At 44.3% G+C, this 20,130-nt stretch overlaps 1 long non-coding RNA gene across 2 annotated transcripts in view; it reads right to left on the minus strand.

Moving 5' to 3' along the window:
- Positions 1-17,557, minus strand: part of LOC121286786 — a 70,297-nt gene extending 52,740 nt beyond the window's left edge. Inside the window, exons 1-2 of one of the 2 annotated variants that reach the window (XR_005945054.1) lie at positions 17,499-17,557; positions 319-441 (exon numbers count right to left, since the gene is read on the minus strand). This is a non-coding gene — a long non-coding RNA (uncharacterized LOC121286786). Of the gene's footprint in view, positions 1-318; positions 442-9,040; positions 9,084-17,498 lie in introns of those variants that run through there. The other variant, XR_005945055.1, reaches the window with a different exon arrangement.
- Between the last annotated feature and the right edge of the window lie 2,573 nt (positions 17,558-20,130).

Here is a 20,130-nt window from a genome sequence, read left to right on the forward strand (position 1 = left end):
GATGTGGACAGTGCCAGAATATTGACATTGCCGGGATGTGGACAGTGCCGGGATGCAGTCTGTGCCGGGATTTGGATAATGCTGGGAATAGGCAGCGTTTGTAGTGCCAGGATATGGGTAGGGCCGGGATGGAACGGTTAGGCCCTATCTGGTGTGGACCGGATGATGGTTGGTTGGAACACGTCTGGCACAAGGTAATGCTCACGCCCTGAAGGGATGTGTAATTCCATGTGGAAGGGCCTGAGCCTGATACAAAATGCTTTTCCTGTGCATGACCTTTGGTTCTTTGATACAGTTGATGTGATGCGCTGTACTCACTGTCACAGCAGGCTTTCCCAGCAGGATCGAGTGCAGCAACGTCTCGATTGCCGACACGGCGAGGGTCTGCACATTATTCTGCGACAAGGGAGTCGGATTCGCTCAGGAAGCCACTGGAAAAATCTGTGACGAGGGTACAAGAGTTAAGAGCAGGAAACAGTATGTTTTGTGTACCTGATTAAAGTAAGAAAGACAAAGATATGGAAAAGGCTAGGCAACCAGATAAAGAATTGTGGACTCATACAGGGCAACAGAAGGCCATTCAGCCCATTGTGCCAGTGCCGGCTCTTTGAAATTGCTAATTAGTCCCACCCCCCCAACTCTTTTCCCGTTGCCCAGCAAATTTCTCCTTTTCAACTATACATCAAATTCCCTTCTGAAAACTACTATAGAATTTCCTTCCACCACCCTTTGAGGTGAATAAATTAGACATTTAAAGAAAATGCTTCACCTTTCTGACCTCATTGAAGAGACAGTCTCACTTTGGAGATCATTTTCAAGAGGGAATGATGCCATGGGCACCATTTTTAAATCACACAATCTGGATTCTTCTTGAAGGGACTGTGTTCATTAGGATTTTATTAAAAAGGGAGTCTCAGTAAACTTTTTAAAGTGTAATAATGGGCTAATTGAAACTGGCCTGCAAATTAAAGTACAGATACAAGGGATAAGGCAGTGGTCACTCAAGAAGTTTAGGTCTTTCATTAATGATGTGAAAAGGTGATCTTTCAGTTAAATTAAATTTCCCAATGCTAATGACCCAGATCTTGGGTCAGCGTCGATGCCGGGTGCTGCCCACGAAGATATACGCGACCCAACTTTTTCGTACACTTTTGTTTTTCCAATCTTGCTGTAGCAGCAATGAGTCAGTGCAGACATCCTCACGGAAGACCAGTGAGTGTAGGAAAAGACGGATGGAGCAAGCACACCCCCTTTCATAACATTAGCTGCTGTCTCAAGTCTTTCAGTGGGTTAGTGAGTGAACAAGTGAGTTGGTGAGTCAGTTAGTGGGTTAGTGAGTGAATTGGTGGGTGCACAACCAGGTGGGGAGGAAGTTGTTGGGTCAGGATTGGGTAGTTGGGTCAGGTCAGATGGGAGGGGTAGTCAGGTCAGGTCAGAGGATAGTTGGATGGGGTGTGTAGTTGAGTCAGGTTTGGTGGAATAGGTTAGTCGGGTCAGGTTGGTGGGTTAGTTGGGTAGGGTGTGCAGTTGGGTGAGGTCTGGTGGGAGGAGGTAGTTGGGTTGGTTGGGGGGTTAGTTGGGTGGGTGTGTAGTCAAGTCAGGTCAGGTGGGATAGGGTAGTCGTGTCGGGTCAGGGAGTAGTTGGGTGGGGTGTGTAGTCAGGTCAGATTAGGTGGGAGGGTGTAGTCTGGTCGGTGGGGTAGTGGGTGGGGTATGTGGTCAGGTCAGGTGGGAGGGAGGTTGATTGGAGGGGTAGGCTGTGGTGTTCAGTTGAATTACACTGACTAATCTCCAACTTAGACCAGGTGTTAACCAGTGTAACATTTCCTGGGTAAGTATCCGGGTAAGTCCTGCATATCTAGCCCAAGACTGTGACACTGAGCTCAGGGTTGGAGACATTTGCAGCGGAAATCAGGCAACTGAAAATGTAAACTTCCCGGGCAATATGAGTGCATGTGTGCGGGTCAGGATTTCTGCTTGTCCTGTCGTGCTTCTCCCAACTTAAGTCCAGATTTCAATGATACCGATACTGGAAGATTTGGGCCTTTAAGTTGCAGAGTTGGGTGTCCTGTTTAGGAGAGATTGAGAGCAGTTTGGGGAATCTGTGCCAATTAAGTGGATGACCTAGGGACTTGTAATGGATTCTAGTGTGAATAAATAACAAAGTATGCAAATTGATTCCTGTAATCCTGATTCATAAGTGGGTAATAATGAGGCTGAGTGATCTCACAGGCAGTAGCTCTGATTTTTATTGGAAAGTATAGGGGGCACAATCCAATATTCCCTGAAAATGGGCATGGGGATTGTGCTGCACAATTAACCTATGTCCTTTCCTTCTGATGCAGGCAGCACACAAACTTTGCTCTATGCTATTGTGCCATATTCACTCTTCCTTCAGGTCAGACACTGCTCCTCAGCCTTCCAGCACTTGCCGCAGCCAAAATGCGTCTTGTCTTTAGGAGGTGAAGGATGTGGAGGAGATGTTTTTCTGCCATCCAGACACTGTCCAGTCCATCAAAGTTGATTTTGCAGTTTTACCTGAATGTTCAATGATCCTCCCATTGAATCTGGTGGAGAATGGGGATGAACCAGTCAGATGAACGAACCGTGGAAAGCTCAGCCAGAAAGGAGACATGTTGATTGTCTCCTCCCTTCGTCCTCCTCAACAAGGATATACTTTCACATGGCAAGATTTTGCAGGTTGCAGTAGGCAAATCATAACACATGTTCTGGAGAGTACTGCAAAACTCCTCCACGGTGTTCCAGGCAGCAGAGGTGTTTTGTAAGCAGCCAACTGACCTGCTCAATGACATTTTGGGCAGCAGCATGGCTCTTGTTGTATCTATGCTGCTTTGTGTGCACAGGTTGCACAGTGAAGTTACAAGCCAGATGGTCAGCAGATAGACCTTGTCACCCAGTAGCCACCCTCTTCTTTCGTGGTGGATCAAATGAGAAAGATTTATCTACTAGGTTGATTCCTGGGATGAAAGGTCTGTTATGAGAAAAGGTTGAGCAGGTTAGGCCGATATTCATTGGAGTTTAGAAGAATGAGAGGAGCTTATTGAAACATTTAAGAGGGGGCTTGACAGGGTAGATGCTGAGAGGGTGTTTTCCCTTGCGGGGGAATCTTGGACTAGGGGGAAAAGTTTAAGAATAAGGGGTCTCCCATTGCCAACTCTGTATATATTCTTGGAGATGTCACCACATGACCTCCTGCCTCCAGCTACGCCATTGGTTGCCTGAAACATCAATATTTTCAGTGCACCACCTTCCCATAGCTAATAGGAAAACAAATTGTTATGATCCCCAGCTGACATTACCACTGGACAAGCCTGATCCCAGAGTGGAACCCAGCCTGATAGACCCTAACTTATATTTGTTTGTTTAGATACATGGAGAGTGGGCACTGAACAGTCACCGGAGTCAGCTAATGAACTTTTAACAAAAGAATAAAACATTTATTAATCAAGAATAGATGAACTATATTACAATACTCCTTCACCCACTATACCTTTACAGATATATACAGATTTGTAAGGATAACCCAAGTTACAAAAACTATCTTATAATCTAATGTTCACAGTAAGTACAGTCCATGTAAACCAATTTGCAACCCGTGGTCAGACACACCACGCTCTGAAACCAAGTGACAGATGCCACCCCAGACAGATGCTATGGATCTGTCCTCAACTCCCTCCAGATGCTTGTTACACCATAAGCCAACCAGTCTCACTGAACTCCATCTTTCACACAAGGGTTTCCAGTCTCCACATTCCAACAACTTGCGTTTGAATCTTCTTCCAAACCAACATTTTCTCTCAGACGCCTTCTGCAAGGGTTCATCTCCAAGGTTTCGAACTCTCCTTCTGATGTTCCTCTCCCCTGAGTCACCACATGCATTCAAGTTTTCTTCCACACTCTCTTTCACACTGACTCAGCTGTCAATAGTACACCACTGCTGCACATGCCCATAGCAGAGAGTTACAGACCTTCAGTTGTCTCTTTGGACCTTCTGGCCTCTCACAAGCTGTTCTCGCTTTAAATCTGCCTCATGCAGCTTCTGTCTCTTTAAATCCGAAGCTTGGAGCCTTTCTTTCTGTCCCTCACTCACAGGACCTTTTCCAGGTTCCTGTCCTCTCTTTGACTAGAAGTCTGCTTGGGACTTTCTCCTGTTCTGCTCCCCTGGATTTTGGGGTCTTTTCTTTAGTTTGGGACTGGCTATCTGTCCCTTTTGTTCCAGTCTCTCCTTGCAGCTACTTTCAAAACCAAGTGAACTCAAACAGCTTCCAAATCAAACTGTTCTTTCTAGTTTCTTCTGTGTGTCTGTGGGAAGGACCTGCCTCTCTGGACCCCTGTTGCTAGGCAACAGCCCAGTTTCTCTACTCCTGTTTGGTTAAATTAGCTGCAACAGTTGTAAAATTCTCATTAGAAATGCAGGCATCTTTTAAAGTGAACCTAAACTCAATTTGACCTTTTCTTAACACCCAAATACAGAAATACAAATCAAACTTAAACATTAAAGCTAAAACTCATTCCGAACACTTACAAATACAAATACAACTTACTGAAACTATCTCTAATTCCTAATTATCCAATTGGATGATTGTTAAGTTAGACAGTCTCTATTCCCCATGATATTTTTATAACTAATTAGCCAGAAGCATTCAATGAAAAACAACATTTTTAATGCTCTGATTGTATTCTTCTGAGGTTGCTGGCAGCAGAGTCCCAAAGATTAATATTTAATTCCTCGAGACTCCAGGTCAGTCCTGGAGGGTTGACAACCCTACACCCATTGAAGATGGTGATGAGGAGGAATTTCTTCTCTCAGAAAGTCGTCAATTGTTGGAATTCTCTACCCCAGAGAGTCAAGGGTTATGGGGGCGATAGAAGGAAAGTGGAGTTAATCAGGCATGATCTCATTAAATGGAGGATCAGGCTAGAGGGGCAAATGGCCTCCTCCTGCTCCTATTTCTTATGTGGTTATGGTACAGCAGACTGACGAAGAATGAAAGTGTCGTGATATCAGGGTACCAGGTATTGACCTGCATAATGCACTGAGTATGGTCACACCCCAGATGGACACTGAGGGAGTGGAATTCTTTGTGACTGAGGTACATTTTAGAATTTAGATATGGTGCCTAAAAAACAATGTGTGTGCAGTCAATGGCACCCTAGGGAACCCACTATCCTGGTGAAGTCATATACATTTTCCATCTGCTTCTCTCTGGAGAATAGTCAGTGCACATTGTGTCTCAGTCAGCTTCCTTATACAACACTGAATGGTAAATTGAGAGATGTTGACAATGTTTTCTGCTCCAGCCTGAAAGGAACCCTATGTGAAGTGGTTCAAGGTCATTTACAGCCATTGACAGTGCCATCCTCACCCTGTTCTGAGGCTGCTGGTCTACCAGCATCAGGGGTGGCAGATTTCAGTGAGCACCTCCTTAATGGAGCAGAAACATCGCATACATCATTCCTCACTGAGGTGGAGCTAGGAGAATTGCTCCCTGGAGACCCTGGGTGAATACGGCCACCAACTGAAAGCCCTTTTCCACCTCCCTCTTGTAGCATTTTGTCCTTCTGTGTTGCTTCTGCTCATTCTCCCCGTCATGCTGCAGGCCAAGGGAGATAGAAACTACACGAACCATGTCAGGGAGCAAGTGGTGTGATCAGAACCCTTGAAGTCAGAACCGAGGCCTTTATCACATGCCACACTATGTCTGTAACTTCTTCAACTTTAAATGAGATCACAAACCATTAAAACATTCTACTAACTAAGCAAGAGCCAGCAGGAGTCAACCAGCAAGCAACCTTAAAAAAGCTGATGAACTCTTTAACTAGCTCTGGTGGGGATGGTTGTGATGCTGATCACATGCTCAGCTGTGTGAGGTTAAGGGAGGCTGTTAGCTGGTGCAGTGAGGTGAAAAAAGGCACTGCCACAATCAATCAGCGTTATCTACTGACTGTCATCTTAATCTGTCTACTCCACATAATCCTACTCCCAATGCCTGTGCTAACCTCACAGTTCTGGGTGCCAAAATGAGGAAGGATGTGAAGGCATTGAAGAGAGTACAGAGGAGATTCACAAGAATGATTCCAGGGATAAACAACTGTTGCTATGAGGTTGGATTGGAGGGGTTGGGTCTGTTTTCCTTGGAGAATAGAAGGCTAAGAGGAGACTTGATAGCGATATTCAAGGTCCTGAGGGGTATGGACAGGGTAAATATTGAGAAACTGTTCCCTTTCAAGAATACATCAAGAACTAGAGGGCACAGAGTCAAAAAAATGGGCAATCTATCCAGCTATATGGAAAATTGCCCAGGTATGTCCTGTACAGAAAAAGCAGGGCAAATCCAATCCAGCCAATTACTGCCCCACAGTCTACTCTCCACCATCAGTAAAGTAATGGAAGGGGTCATCAACAGTGCTATCAAGCAGCACTTGCTTAGCAAAAACCTTCTCATTGATGCTCAGTTTGGGTTCCGCCAGGGCCACTGAGCTCTTGACCTCATTACAGTCTTGGTTCAAACGTGGACAAAAGAGTTCAACTCCTGAGGTGAGGTGAGAGTAACTGCCCTTGACATCAAGGCAGCATTTGACTGAATGTGGCATCAAGGAGCCCTAGCAAAACTGGAGTCAACGGGAACCAGGGGAAAACGCTCCGCTGGTGAGAGTCATACCTGGCACAAAGGAAGATGGTTGTGGTTGTTGGAGATCAGTCACCTCAGCTCCAGAACATCAATGCAGGAGTTCCTCATGGTAGTGTACTCAGGCCAGCCATCTTCAGCTGCTTCGTCAATGACCATCATAAGGTCAGAAATGGGGATGTTCACTGATGATTGCATGATGTTCAGCACCATTCATGATTCCTCAGATACTGAAGCAGTCCATGTCCAAATGCAACAAGACCTGGACAATATCCAGGCTTGGGCTGACAAGTGGCAAGTAAAATTCACATCACACAAGTGTCAGGCAATGACCATCTCCAACAAGAGAGAATCCAACCATCGCACCTTGATGTTCAATGGCATTACCATCACTGAATCCCCCACTATCAACATCCTGGGGGTTACCATTGTCCAGAAACTGAACTGGACTAGACATATAAATACTGTGGATACAAGAGCAGGTCAGAGGCTAAGGATCGTGTGACAAGTAACCCACCCCGACTCCCCAAAGTCTCTCCGCCATCTACAAGGCACAAGTCAGGAATGTGGTGGAATAATCTCCAATAATTGCCTGGATAAGTGCAACTCTCAAAACACCCAAGAAGCTGGACAACGTCCAGGACAAAGCAGCCCGCTTGATTGGCACCACATCCACAAACATTCACTCCTTCCACCACTGACGCACAGTAGCAGCAGTGTGTATCACCGACAAGATGCACTGCAGGAATTCACCAAGGCTCCTTCGACAGCACCTTCCAAACCCACGACCACTTCCACCTAGAAGGACAAGGGCAGCAAATAGATGGGAACACCACCACCTGGAAGTTCCCCTCCAAGTCACTCACCATCCTGACTTGGAAATATTTCGCCGTTCCTTCACTGTCGCTGGGTCAAAATCCTGGAACTCCCTCCCTAACAGCACTGTGGGTGTACCTACATCACATGGACTGCAGCGGTTCAAAAAGACAGCTCACTACCATCTTCTCAAGGGCAATTAGGGTTAGGCAATAAATGCTGGCCCAGCCAGCGAAGCCCACATTCCGTGAATGAATAAAAAAAAATTGAAGTAAATGTGATGTGAGGAAAAACTTTTTCACCCAGAGGGTGGTTGGAATCTGGAACAAACTTCCTGAATGGGTGGTGGTGGCAGATTTGACCAAGTTTTTCAAAAGGGAATTGGATTGCTACCTGACAAGAGAGAATGTGCAAGGTTACGAGGATAAGGCAAGGGAGTGGGATTAGGTAGATTGCTCTTTCAGTGAGCCAGTGCAAGCTCGAAGGGCCGAATGGCTTCCTTCTGCAAAGATTCTGTGCAAATGGCGTCCTACATGGCATGTACCAAAGTAGACATTCATGGCATGGGCACCATTTTCGACCTGACATACCATCCTTTAGCGCTCAAAATACGGGAGCTGCACATCTGCACTTTGCAGCCAGAGTATCTATGGATTATTGGATACTATTGCCACAGTTTAGGAATTATCCACTGACAGCTTTCCTTATGCAAAACATTTACTGAGATTTCATAAGTAGGCAAAGTCTCCAATGAAATCTATACCATTCACTCTGCTGAAAACTGGGGGAGAGAGTGTTCAAAATTCCAGTATACATATCCAGCTGATAATAATCTACATCTTGTAATATTTTAAGCATGCTGTCCTAAAAGCAAGGCAATCCAGCTACCCAAAGGAATGGACCTTCCCTACCCGCTCCAGTTGTACTGCTAAATTGCTGTAGTGAGGTGAGAATCCCTGGCTTATTAAATACGAGCATTCTGTGGAGGCTGAGCTATATCTTCATTACATCAATACTGAGGGATCGGAATCACTGGTTTTAAAAATAAATAGGGGCCTGTTGTGGTACTCAGTGGAAGCAAAAATCATTTTGTATTAATTCAGTAAAACCACAGAGTGAGAGGACAAAGGAGAAGAAATTTGCTTGCCAAACCTTCTGGATTATAGCTTGGCATTTAAGCAATGATAAAATGTCCAATTCTTACAGTGGGGAAGAGGCATACACAAAGGAATAAGCCCAAGTGCCTTTTACCCACAGCCTGGAATAAGATTATTTGAGTCTTTTTGAGCCAAAGTTTAATAAGGATAGAAAGAGGACTTGCAAGATATTCCGGTCAGGAAAACTCCAAACCATTGCTAGATTTCAAAGATTCGACATTTAAAGAGTGACGAAGAGAATCAGTGCAATAAAAACAACAACAGCTTGCCTTTACTGTGGCAAAATGTTCCAAGCCATTCCACAGGAGTGTTATCAAACAAAATCTGACACCGAGTCACATAAGGAGATATTAGTACAAAAGCAAAACACCGCGGATGCAGGAAATCTGAAATGAAAACAGAAAATGCTGGAAATACCTAGTAGGTTCTGCAGCATCTGTGAAGAGAGGGAGAAACAGGATTAACATCATCTCAGGTCAATGACGTTTCATGATAACTGGAGTACAAAAGCAAAATACCGTGGATGTTGGATATCTGAAATAAAAACAGAAAATGCTAGAAATGCTGCCTGACCTGTTGAGTATTTCCAGAATTTTCAGATTTTATGAATGAGAACAGGTGACCATAGGGTGAGTCAAACAGTTTTAAGGAAATCTTAGGGGAGGGCAAAAAGGCAGAGAGGCCAAGAGTCTTAAGGAAGCAATTCCAGAGATGTATATATGAATGGAATATTCAGATCATTTCAAGATAATGAGACAAGATGCAGCAAACATCTCCTGGTTCAGATATATTAATCAGTCTCAAGGGTGTACTGAAAAATGAAAAAAATTGGAAACTCTTATATATCTGGAACCCCATTAGCTGTCTCTGTTCCAGGGGGATACCCATATAGACCCATCAGTGTAGCATCAGTAACGAGGAAGCTTCTAGACTCACAAAATGGGATAAAATTAATATTCACCCCAAAAGACAGCCAGCACTGATTTGTAAAGAGCAAGTTATGTCTGACAAATTTAAGAGATCTTTGAGAAAGTAACAGAGTGTACTGATAAAAGCATTGGATGCTGTGTGTATGCATTTGCAAAATATATTTGGTAAGATGCCCCACAGGAGGTTTGTTAATAAAATTAAGGTGGGAATGTAGTGGCATGAATAGAAAATTGGTTAAAGAATAGAAAGTAGAGAATCATGGTTAATATAAGTTTTACAAACTGGAGGATGTAAACAGTGGGACTATTGCTCTTCTCAAGCTATGTAAATAATCAGAAAGCTGGTTAGCGGCACTTTATTTATATTTTCGGATGACACAAATAGAGAGAATACGACCATAAATCACTACAGGCAAACTAGAATAAATAACTGGTGATGGTCATGTAAAAACCCATCTGGTTCACTAATCTCCTTCAAAGAAGGAAATCTGCCGACTTTACCTGGGCTGGCTTACACGTGACAGCAACGTGGTTGAACGAGGCTGGGGTTTTGGGCAGAGTGCAGCCGACTAACTGAGTGAAGACCTGGGGCAGGATTTTACCATCGGCGAGCAGGGGCAGGGGCGGGGCCCACTCGCTGATGCGTAAAATGACGCGGGATGACTTTGGGCCGAATCCCTGACGTCATCCCGCCCCATTTAAATTTTCAGGAAGGCGGGGAAACAGCAAAATCAGCTGTGGGCCAGCCGACCTGTCAATGGCCACTTGGGGCCATTGACAGGATCATTTAAACAATTAAAGGACCTGCCCGTCCAACCTTAAGGTTGGCAGGTCGGCCAGGAGCCCCGGTGGCAACTAGAAAAAACATGAAACCTCATCCAGCAGCGGGATGAGGTTTCATGTAGGGTTTTAAAAATTGTAATAAAGTTGTTATGGAAATTATGAACATTGTCACATGACGGGACATGCTAGGGATTTTTCTTTTCTCTACTTTTAATATTTTTAAAAGTCGAGGCGATCTCCCTGATGCAGCACATAGCCTCAGGGAGATGTGAGTTCTTTCGTGTGCATGCGCGAAAGAGCGCACTCTCGATTTTAGGGATAACCCCGCCCCGCCCGCCCGCACAGGGAGCGCATTGCACTTATCGGCGGATGTCACGCTGAAAGGCCCACCCACATAAAATAGCGGCGTGGCCCTGATCGCTGCCGGCGATCGGCACCGTGCTCGCTGCAATTGGATCAGGCCTGCCCGACGAATGGAAAATTCTGCCCCTGGAGTTTGGTGAGGGGGAGTTTTAAGTGTTAATTTTGTTCTTAAATTTTGTTCTTAAAATCTAGTCTGTAATTAACAGCAACTGGAAAGTAAGTGTAAACAGGCTAAGTTCTTTCTTTCTTGCATTTTAGACAGGATAAACTCACTCTCAGCTGTAGGAGCTGAGTAGTTAATTAGCTAACTGGTTGAATCTGGTTACTGTAGCCCCAGTTCAGTTTACTATAAATTCAGGGTTCTTTAGCGCAGCCGACTAACTGAGTGAATACTTGGAGTTTGGTGCGAGGGGAGTTGGGAGAAGGAATTGTTCGTTTCCTTTTTCAATCTTTCTCACCCCATAGAAATTGGTTCTTGTTCTACTACAGGGAAAGGAGCTAGCTGTTTGTTAAGTATCAGGTAAGTTGGTAAGTTCTAATCTATCCCTAAGGTCTAAAATAGTACATAATTTGGTGGTAAAGTTAATAAAGCATATAAGAAAGCACCATTAAATAAGTGCTTGATATAATTAACTATTTAAAACACATCAAGGATGACAGGACAGGTGATGTGTCAAGGCTGCAGCATATGAGAGTTCCTGGATAATATTGTGATCCAGGGAAAACACGTATGCAGAAAGCGTTTGCGGCTTGAGGAACTTTGGCTCCGAGTCATTGAGCTAGAGGCTGAGCTGCAGACACTGTGACACATCAGGGAGGGGGAAAATTACCTGGATGCTTTATACCAGGAGGCAGTCACACCACTTAGGATAGGGTCTTCAGATTTGGTCAATGGCCAGGGACAGGAGGGTGTGACTGCGAGTGAGGCAGGTAAAGGCATCCAGAGGGCAGGAGTGTGAGCCTGTGCAATTGTCCAACAGGTCTCAGCTTATTTGGATGAGGGTGGGAGATGCAGGGTGGATGAGCAAACTGACCATGGCACTGCGGATTATTACCTGAGCCATGTGCAAATTGGCAAAGGACAAATAAGATTAGAGAAATGGATGAGTGGCTTAAAGACTTGTGTGGGAGAAGTGGGCTCTGGCTTGTGGGGCACTGTCACCAGTGTTGGGGAAAGTAGAATCTGTACCGTTGGGACAGTCTCCACCTGAACTGTGCTGGGGTTGTTGTCCTCATGAGCTGCCTAGCTAGTGAAGTAGACAGGGTTTTAAACTGAATACTGGGGGCAAGGGATCAAATTTGGGAAGATGTGGTAAACCAAAGAATAGAGACCAGGCAAAAGAGACAGGTATTAATATGGGAAATGATAAACAGACTATGACAGGAAGTGACAGAGTACAAATCTAAGAATAAATCAGCAGATAAGGTTAGATGCTACAAAAATAATAAAAGGACAAAACTAAAGGCTCTGAACCTAAATGCAGGTAGCATTCGAAACAAAACAGATGAACTGATAGCACAAATAGAAATAAGTACAATTTGATAGCTATTACAGAGTCATGGCCACAGGATGGCATAGATTGGGAGCTGAATATTGAAGGGTACATGACATTTAGGAAGGACAGGAAGTTAGAAAAAGATGGAGGGGTGGCTCTGTGAACTAATGATGGTATTAGCACATTAAATAGGGATGACCTAAGTTCAGGAAACCAGAAGCGGTTTTGGTTGAGATGTGGAATGATTAAGACAAGAAGTCACTTGAGGACAGAGGACACAGTGGGACAGAGTATAAAAGAAGAGATAATGGGAGCTTGCCAGGAAGGTACAGCAATAATCACGGGGATTTTAAGCAAAAAATAGACTGGAAAAATCTAATGGGCAAAGCTAATGTAGATTCATGGAATGCTTTCAGGATTGTTTCTTAGAACAGCACATTCTGGAGCCCACCAGAGAGCAGGCTATACTAGACCTGGTATTGAGCAATGAAATAGGATTAATGGATAACCTCATAGTGAAGGCACCCCTAGGCAGCAGCGATCATAATATGATTGAATATTACATAATTTAGAGGGAGAAATGAATGCCTCTAGTATTTTAAACTTGAATAAGGCCAATTATAAGGGCATGAAAGCAGAGCTAGGTAAAGTGAACTGGCAAATGAGGTTAAGGGATAGGTCAATTGAAGTTCAGTGGCAGACAGTTAAAGGGGTATTTCAGAATACACAGAACAGATACGTTCCAATGAGAGAAAAATCCCAAAGGGAAGGCCCAGCATCCGTGGTTAACTAAAAAAGTTAAAGACAGTATCAAACTTAAAGAAAAAGCATATAATTACGCAAAGACAGGTGAACAGTCAGAAGGTTGGAAATAATAGAAAGAACAGCAAAGAATGACAAAAAGATTAATGAGGAAGAAAAAATTAGAGTATGAGAGAAAACTAGATAGTAATAGAAAGACGGATCATACATTTCTATTGATATTTAAATAACAAAAGAGTTAACAAAGTGAGCATTGGTCCTATAGAGTGTGCCTGGGGAATTGATAATGGAAAGTAAGGAGATAGTGAATGAATTAAACAGGTATTTTGCTTCGGTCTTCACTATACAGGACACAAGAAATATCCTGGAAATAGCTGCAAATCAGGAAATGGAAGGGAGGGAGGAACTCGGGAAAATTACAATCACCTTGGAAGTGGTATTGAGCAAATTGTTGGGGCTGTGGGCTGACAAATCCTCAGGTCTGGATGGATGTTACTCTAAGATTTTGAAAGAAATGGCTAGTGAGATAATTGATGCATTGGTTTTAATTTTCCAAAATTCCCTAGATTCTGGGAAGGTTCCATTAGATTGGAAAATAGCAAATATAATTCCTTTATTCATTAAGAGAGGGAGACAGAAAGCAGGAAACTATAGGCCAGTTAGCCTAACATCTGTCTTGGGAAAAAGTTGGAAAATATTGGGAAAATATTATTAAAGATGTTATAGCAGGGCACTTAGTAAACTTCAAGGCAATCAGGCAGATTCAACATGGTTTTGTAGAAGGGAACTCATTTTTAGCTAATTTATTGGAGTTCTTTGAAGGAGTCACATGTGCTATGAATAAAGGGGAACTGGTGGAGGTACTTAGATTTCCAGACGGCATTTGATTCAGGTGCCACATCCAAAGGTTATTGCAGAAAATAAAAGCTTATGGTATAGGGGGTAACATATTGGCATGGGTAGAAGATTGATTAGCTAACAGAAAACAGTTGGCATAAATGGGTCTTTTTTCAGGTTGGCAGGATGTGACGAGTGGTGTGCCACAGCGATCAGTGTTGGGGCCTCAACCTTTTACAATTTATATAAATGACTTGGATGAAGGGACGGTTGCTAAATTTGCTGACGGCACAAAGGTAGGTAGGAAAGTAAATTGTGAAGAGGATGTAAGGAGGCTACAAAGTGACATAGATAGGTTAAGTGAGTATGCAAAGATCTGGCAAATGGAGTATAATGTGGGAAAATGTGAAATTCTTCATTTTGGCAGGAAGAATAAAAAGGAAGCATATTATCTAAGTGGTGAGAGATTGCAGAGCTCTGAGATTCAGAGGGATCTGGGTGTCCTAGTGCATGAATCACAAAAGGTTAGTATGCAGGTACAGCAAGTAATTAGGAAAGCTAATAGAATGTTATCATTTATTGTGAGAGGGGTTGATTACAAAAGCAGGGAGGTTATGCTTCAGTTATACAGGGCACTGGCGAGACCACATCTGGAGTACTGTGTACAATACTGGTCTCTGTATTTAAAGACAGATCCAAATGCATTAGGAGTTCAGAGAAGGCTTACTAGACTAATAACAGCAGTAGGCGGGTTGTCTTATGAGGAAAGGCTGGACAGGTTAGGTTTGTATCCACTGGAATTTAGAGTAAGAGGTGACTTAATTGAAACAGAAGATCCTGAGGGGTCTAGACAGGGTCGCTGTGGAGAGGGTGCTTCCTCTTGTGGGAGAATCTAGAACTAGGGGTCACTGTTTAAAAATAAGGGTTCGCTCATTTAAGACAGATGAGAAATTTTTTTCTCAGAGGGTTGAGAGTCTTTGGAACTCTCTTCCTCAAAAGGTGGTGGAAGCAGAGCCTTTGAATATTTTTAAGGCAGAGCTAGATAGATTCTTGATTAACAAGGGGTTGAAAGGTTATCGGGGGTAGGCAGGAATGTGGGGTTGAGGTTACACTCAGATCAGCCATGATCTTATTGAATAGTGGAGCAGGGTCGAGGGGCCAAGTGGCCTACTCCTGCTCGTGATTCGTATGTTCGTATGCATTTAATTCAGTTAGATAAATGTTAGATGTAGAGAAATGAAATGCAATAAATTTTGGGAGGAAAAATAAAGACAGGAAATGTACATTAAATTGTTAAATGTTAAAAAGAGGACAGAGAATTAGAGGTTCAGGTACACAGGGCTTTAGAAGTGGAGAGATAAACTGACAAAGCTGTTTTAAAAAAAATATGGAATTTATAAATAAAATTGGAGTCCAAAAGCAAAGAGGAAATGCTAAACTCAGACAAATCACTTTCTTGACCACACCTTATGGGAGATTTTCCTCTCTTTTGCCTGGGGAACTAGCCTCCTTGTACTGCTCTGGGATTTCCTAGCACCTCCCCACACTGTTACTGTGTTAGGTGCAGACATAAAGCTGCTACCCCAATGAGGCTGTTCAGGGCCCCTATCTCATCTCTCTCCAAGCTGCATAGAGATGCCCATGAACGTCTGACACTGTTCTGGAACCCTGTCAACTGGAGGATCAGAAGGGACAGGCTGGAGAAGGAAAATACTAAACTGTATCTTTAAGACATTTCCCTGAAGGATTTGAGCCACTTGGGACTTTATGTTTGCTGTTAGCCTTTACCTTAAGGTACAATTGCGTGTAAGTAGAATTAATTATTCCTGTGTCACTACTGGAATGAGTAAAATAGCCTTTTAATTCATGTGAAGTATTTCAATCACAAATCTCACATGTGACTGAGGTACACTGGGCAGGTATGGAGCTGATGTTTAAACCAACTGTTCTGTGTTTTACTGGTGAAAGAAATACCAACGTTGGCAAGTTGAAACCAAAACTTTGGAAACCCTAATTAATATTCAGTTAGGAACTGGGAATGACAGTAAACAGATTGCGCCTAGTAAAGGAAGAAAGATTTGCATTCATACAGCACCTTTCATAATATCAAGACATCCCAAAGCACTTCACAGCCAATGAAGTACTTTGAGCTTTGCCACTGTTGTCATGTAGGAAATGTAGCAGCCAACTGGCACACAACAAGCTCCCACTAATAATATTAAATAAATGACTGGATGATGTTTTAGGTGTTGGTTGAGGGATAAATATTGGCCAAGAAACTGGGGGGGACTCCCCTGCTCTTCTTTAATATTGCTATGGGATCTTTAACATCAACCTGACGGCAGATAGGGTCTCTGGTTAACATATCATCCAAAAGATAACTCAAAGTGCAGGACACCCTCAGTTCTCTGCTCATGTCTTTGAAGTGGGGCTTGAACCTTTGACCTGATTCAGAGCAAAGATTGCTATCACTGAGCCATGGCTGAAACCTTGGTAAGTAGAATGCTCAGCCCCTTAACAAAGATTGAGCCTCTATCTAGCAGATAAAATTGGCCCAGGCCTTTCAGCTAAACCAATTAACCTTCACAAAGTTCAAAGAACTGCTCTAAAACCAACAATTTTTTAACTATTGTACTATTCTTTTGTGCTTTCCTCACCTAGTAGTGGTAAGGAATTGGTAATAACACATGTCCGAGTGCAGCAGTTTCCAACTCTCAGTGGCTACTTGTTGCAGGAGGAAGAGTTTCTCATTCAAACAATTAAACATTTGCAATAGTTTTAGGTCCCTGCGTATCTGCAGAAATCAGAGCAAAAGTCATTAGTATTATTATTAAACTGCAAAAGGAGGAGTGGAAGGAAATCATTGATTAATTCCAGAGCCAAGAACCCAGGTTTTCCTCCTCTTATCACCTGATCAATATTCAGGCAGTATTCATGTGAGCAAGGGCAGGATGTGTGAAGCTCAGCACCTCCCTCTGTAAGATTTCTTCCATCATTTGTGCAAGATAGTTTTGTTAATGTAGTGGTTATGGAAATGGATTAATCATGCAGAGATTGCAAATTCAAATCACACATGCCAGCTTAGAAGTTGAGAACATAAGAAATAAGAAACCATCCTATACAATCAGGGCTGATCTTCTACCTCAACTCCACCTTCCTGCACCACCCCTATATCCCTTAATCTCCAACAATCTATCGATCTTTGTCTTGATACTCAATGGCTGAGCATACACAGCTTTCTGGGGTAGTGAATTCCAAAAATCCACAACCCTTTGAGTGAAGAAATTTCTCCTCATCTCTGTCCTAAATGTTCTTCTTTTGAGAACATGTGCCCTACCTAGTTCTAGATTACCTAGCCAGAGGGAACATCCTTCCAGCATTAACCTATCAAGCTCTTTAAGCACTTTATATATTTAAATGATATCACCTCATTATTGTAAATTCCAGAGAATATTGTCCCAGTCGACTCAATCCTTCCTCATAGGACAATTCCCTCCTCTCCAGAACCAGTTCAGTAAACCTTTGTCACACTCCCGCTAAGCAGAGTATATAATTCCTTTGGTAGGGGAATCAAAACTGTTATTATTCAGAGTGTAGTTTCACCAAAAGTCCTATACAACTGCAGCATGACATTTTCTCTCTTGTACCCCAAGCCCTTTGTAATAAAGGATAATATAACATTTGCTTTCCTTAATGCTTGCTTACCTGCATGTTAACTTTGTGGTCATGTACAAAGGGACAACATCCAGATCCCTCTGAATACCAACATTTCCCTGTCCCTCATAATATAAAATATATTTGGTTTTCTCATTTTATTTCCAAAGTGAATTTCCCACTTTCCCACATTAGAACCCATCTGCCAAATTCTTGCCCACTCACTCAATCTACTGTAACCCTTTGCAGCTGCTTTGTGTCCTCCACACAGCTTACTTTTCCAAACTTGGTTACAATGCAAACTTGGATCTATCACACTCATGCTAAAATTAAATTCAATAAATCTAGTCATTTGTGGACTGACACCAGACAAATAATGATGCCAAAAGCTGCTGCACATTGTCCAAACCTTACTAATTAATGAATGTGGTTTAGGGAAAGAAACTTGCCACCTCCAGCCATTCAGCCCTGCATTTGAGTTCAGCCCCACACTGCATGATTCTTAATTACTTCTTAGGTGGCCTAGCTTATTAGGGCAACTGGGGATGGCAATAAGTATGGTGTTGCCAAAACCACACACATACCAAAAACAAATAAAACTGAATAGTGCAAATGCCTGTCTTAAAATCAACAGTTACATTTATATGACATGGTATAGTTAATTTTGCATCTTCATCCGGGAATTCAGTGTGTATCCAAAGGACATTGGGGTCTCACAGGCATGAGCAGAACAGTGGACAGAGACACTGTATAGCAGAGGGGGAAGGGCTGGGCAGAAGGGGCAGGAGTGGACAGAAGGGGCCGAGGTAGGCAGAGGGGGCAGGGATGAGGTGAGGGATAGGGGTGGACAGAGTTGTGGGTGGGGATGGGCAGCTGGCATGGAGTGGACATGGTGACCATGAAACTATCAATTGTCATAAAAACCAATCTGGTTCACTAATGCCCTCTTATGGAAGGAAATCTGCCACCTTTATCTGGTCTACATGTGACTCCAGTCCCACAGCAATGTGGTTGACTGTTAACCGCTTTCTGAAATGGTCTAGCAATTCACTTAATTGTACCAAACCACTACAGAAAAGTCAAAAAGGAGTAAAACAAGACAGACAACCTGGCATCGACCTAAGCACCAGAACAACAGCACAGTCAGCTCTGTCGACCTTGCAGAGTCCTCTTACCTAACATCTGAGGGCATATGCCAAAATTGGGAGAGGTGTCTCACAGACTTGTCAAGCAGTTGCCTGACATGGTCATACTCACTGGATCATGCTTGCTAGCCAATGTCCCAGACACCACCATTCCTGGGTATGTCCTGTTCCCCTGGCAGGACAGATCCACCAGAGATGGCAGCACAGAGGTATATAGTCAAGAGGGAGTGGCCCTGGGAGCTCTCCGTGATAGACAGAGCAAAGCAATTCCACAACCAATGGATCAAATTGAAAGCTCTGCAGTCTTGCCACAATTAAACAACTCACTGGAGGAGGACGAGGCTCCACAAATATCTCCATCCTCAATGATGGGGGAGCCCAGCACATCAGTGCAAAAGACAAAGGCTGAAAAGTTTAAAACAACTTCAACCATAATTGCTGAGTGGATGGTCCATCTCGGCCTCCTCCTGAGGTCTCCACCATCACAGATGCCAGTCTTCAGCCAATTTGATTCACTCCACGTGATATCAACAAATGGCTGAAGGCACTGGATACTGCAACATCCCAGCAACAATATTGAAGACTTGTGTTCTATAACCAACTGTGCCCCTAGCCAAGCTGTTCCAGTACAGCTACAACACTGGCATCTACCCAGCTATGTGGAAAATTGCCCAGGTATGTCCTGTCCACAAAAAGCAGGACAAATCTAGACCGGCCAATTACTGCCTCATCCATCTACTCTCTTCACTTGGGGAGAGGGGGGAGGAGGGGGGAGAGGGGAGAGGAGGGGAAAGAGGAGAGAGGAGGAGAGAGGAGGGGAGAGGAGGAAGGGGGGAGAGGGGGAAGGGGGAGGGGGAGGGGACGGGGGAAAGGGGAGGGGGAAAGGGAGAAAGGGGAGGGGAAAGGGGGAAAGGGGAGGGGGAAGGGGAAAGGGGGAAGGGGGATATGGGAGGGGGGATATTGGGGGAGGGGGATATTGGAGGAGGGGGATATTGGAGGAGGGGGATATGGGAGGGGATATGGGAGGGGATATGGGAGGGGGGAGTTGGGGATATGATTGGGGGAAGGGGAATATGATGAGGGGGGAGGAGGATATGATGAGTGGGAGGGTGGATATGATGAGGGGGAGGGGAATATGATGAGGGGGAGGGGGGATATGATGAGGGGTGATCTGATGAGGGGGGATCTGATGAGGGGAGGGGAATATGGGAGGGGGAGAGTGGGGAGGAGGGATATGATGGGGGAGAGAGAGGAGGGAGAGGGGGAAGGAGTGGAGTGGGGGAGGGGGTGGGGAGTTGGGGGGAGAAGGGAGGGGAGAGGGGGCAGGGGGAGGGGAGAGGAGAGGGGAGAGGGGAGGGGAGAGGGGAGGGGAGGGGAGGGGAGAGGGGAGGGGAGGGAAGAGGGGAGGGGAGGGGAGGGAAGAGGGGAGGGGAGGGGAGGGAAGAGGGGAGGGGAGGGGAGGGAAGAGGGGAGGGGAGGGAAGAGGGGAGGGGAGGGGAGGGAAGAGGGGAGGGGAGGGGAGGGAAGAGGGGAGGGGG

This window comes from Carcharodon carcharias, chromosome 14, assembly GCF_017639515.1.
Source record: "Carcharodon carcharias isolate sCarCar2 chromosome 14, sCarCar2.pri, whole genome shotgun sequence".
NCBI classification, from domain to species: Eukaryota; Metazoa; Chordata; class Chondrichthyes; order Lamniformes; family Lamnidae; genus Carcharodon; species Carcharodon carcharias.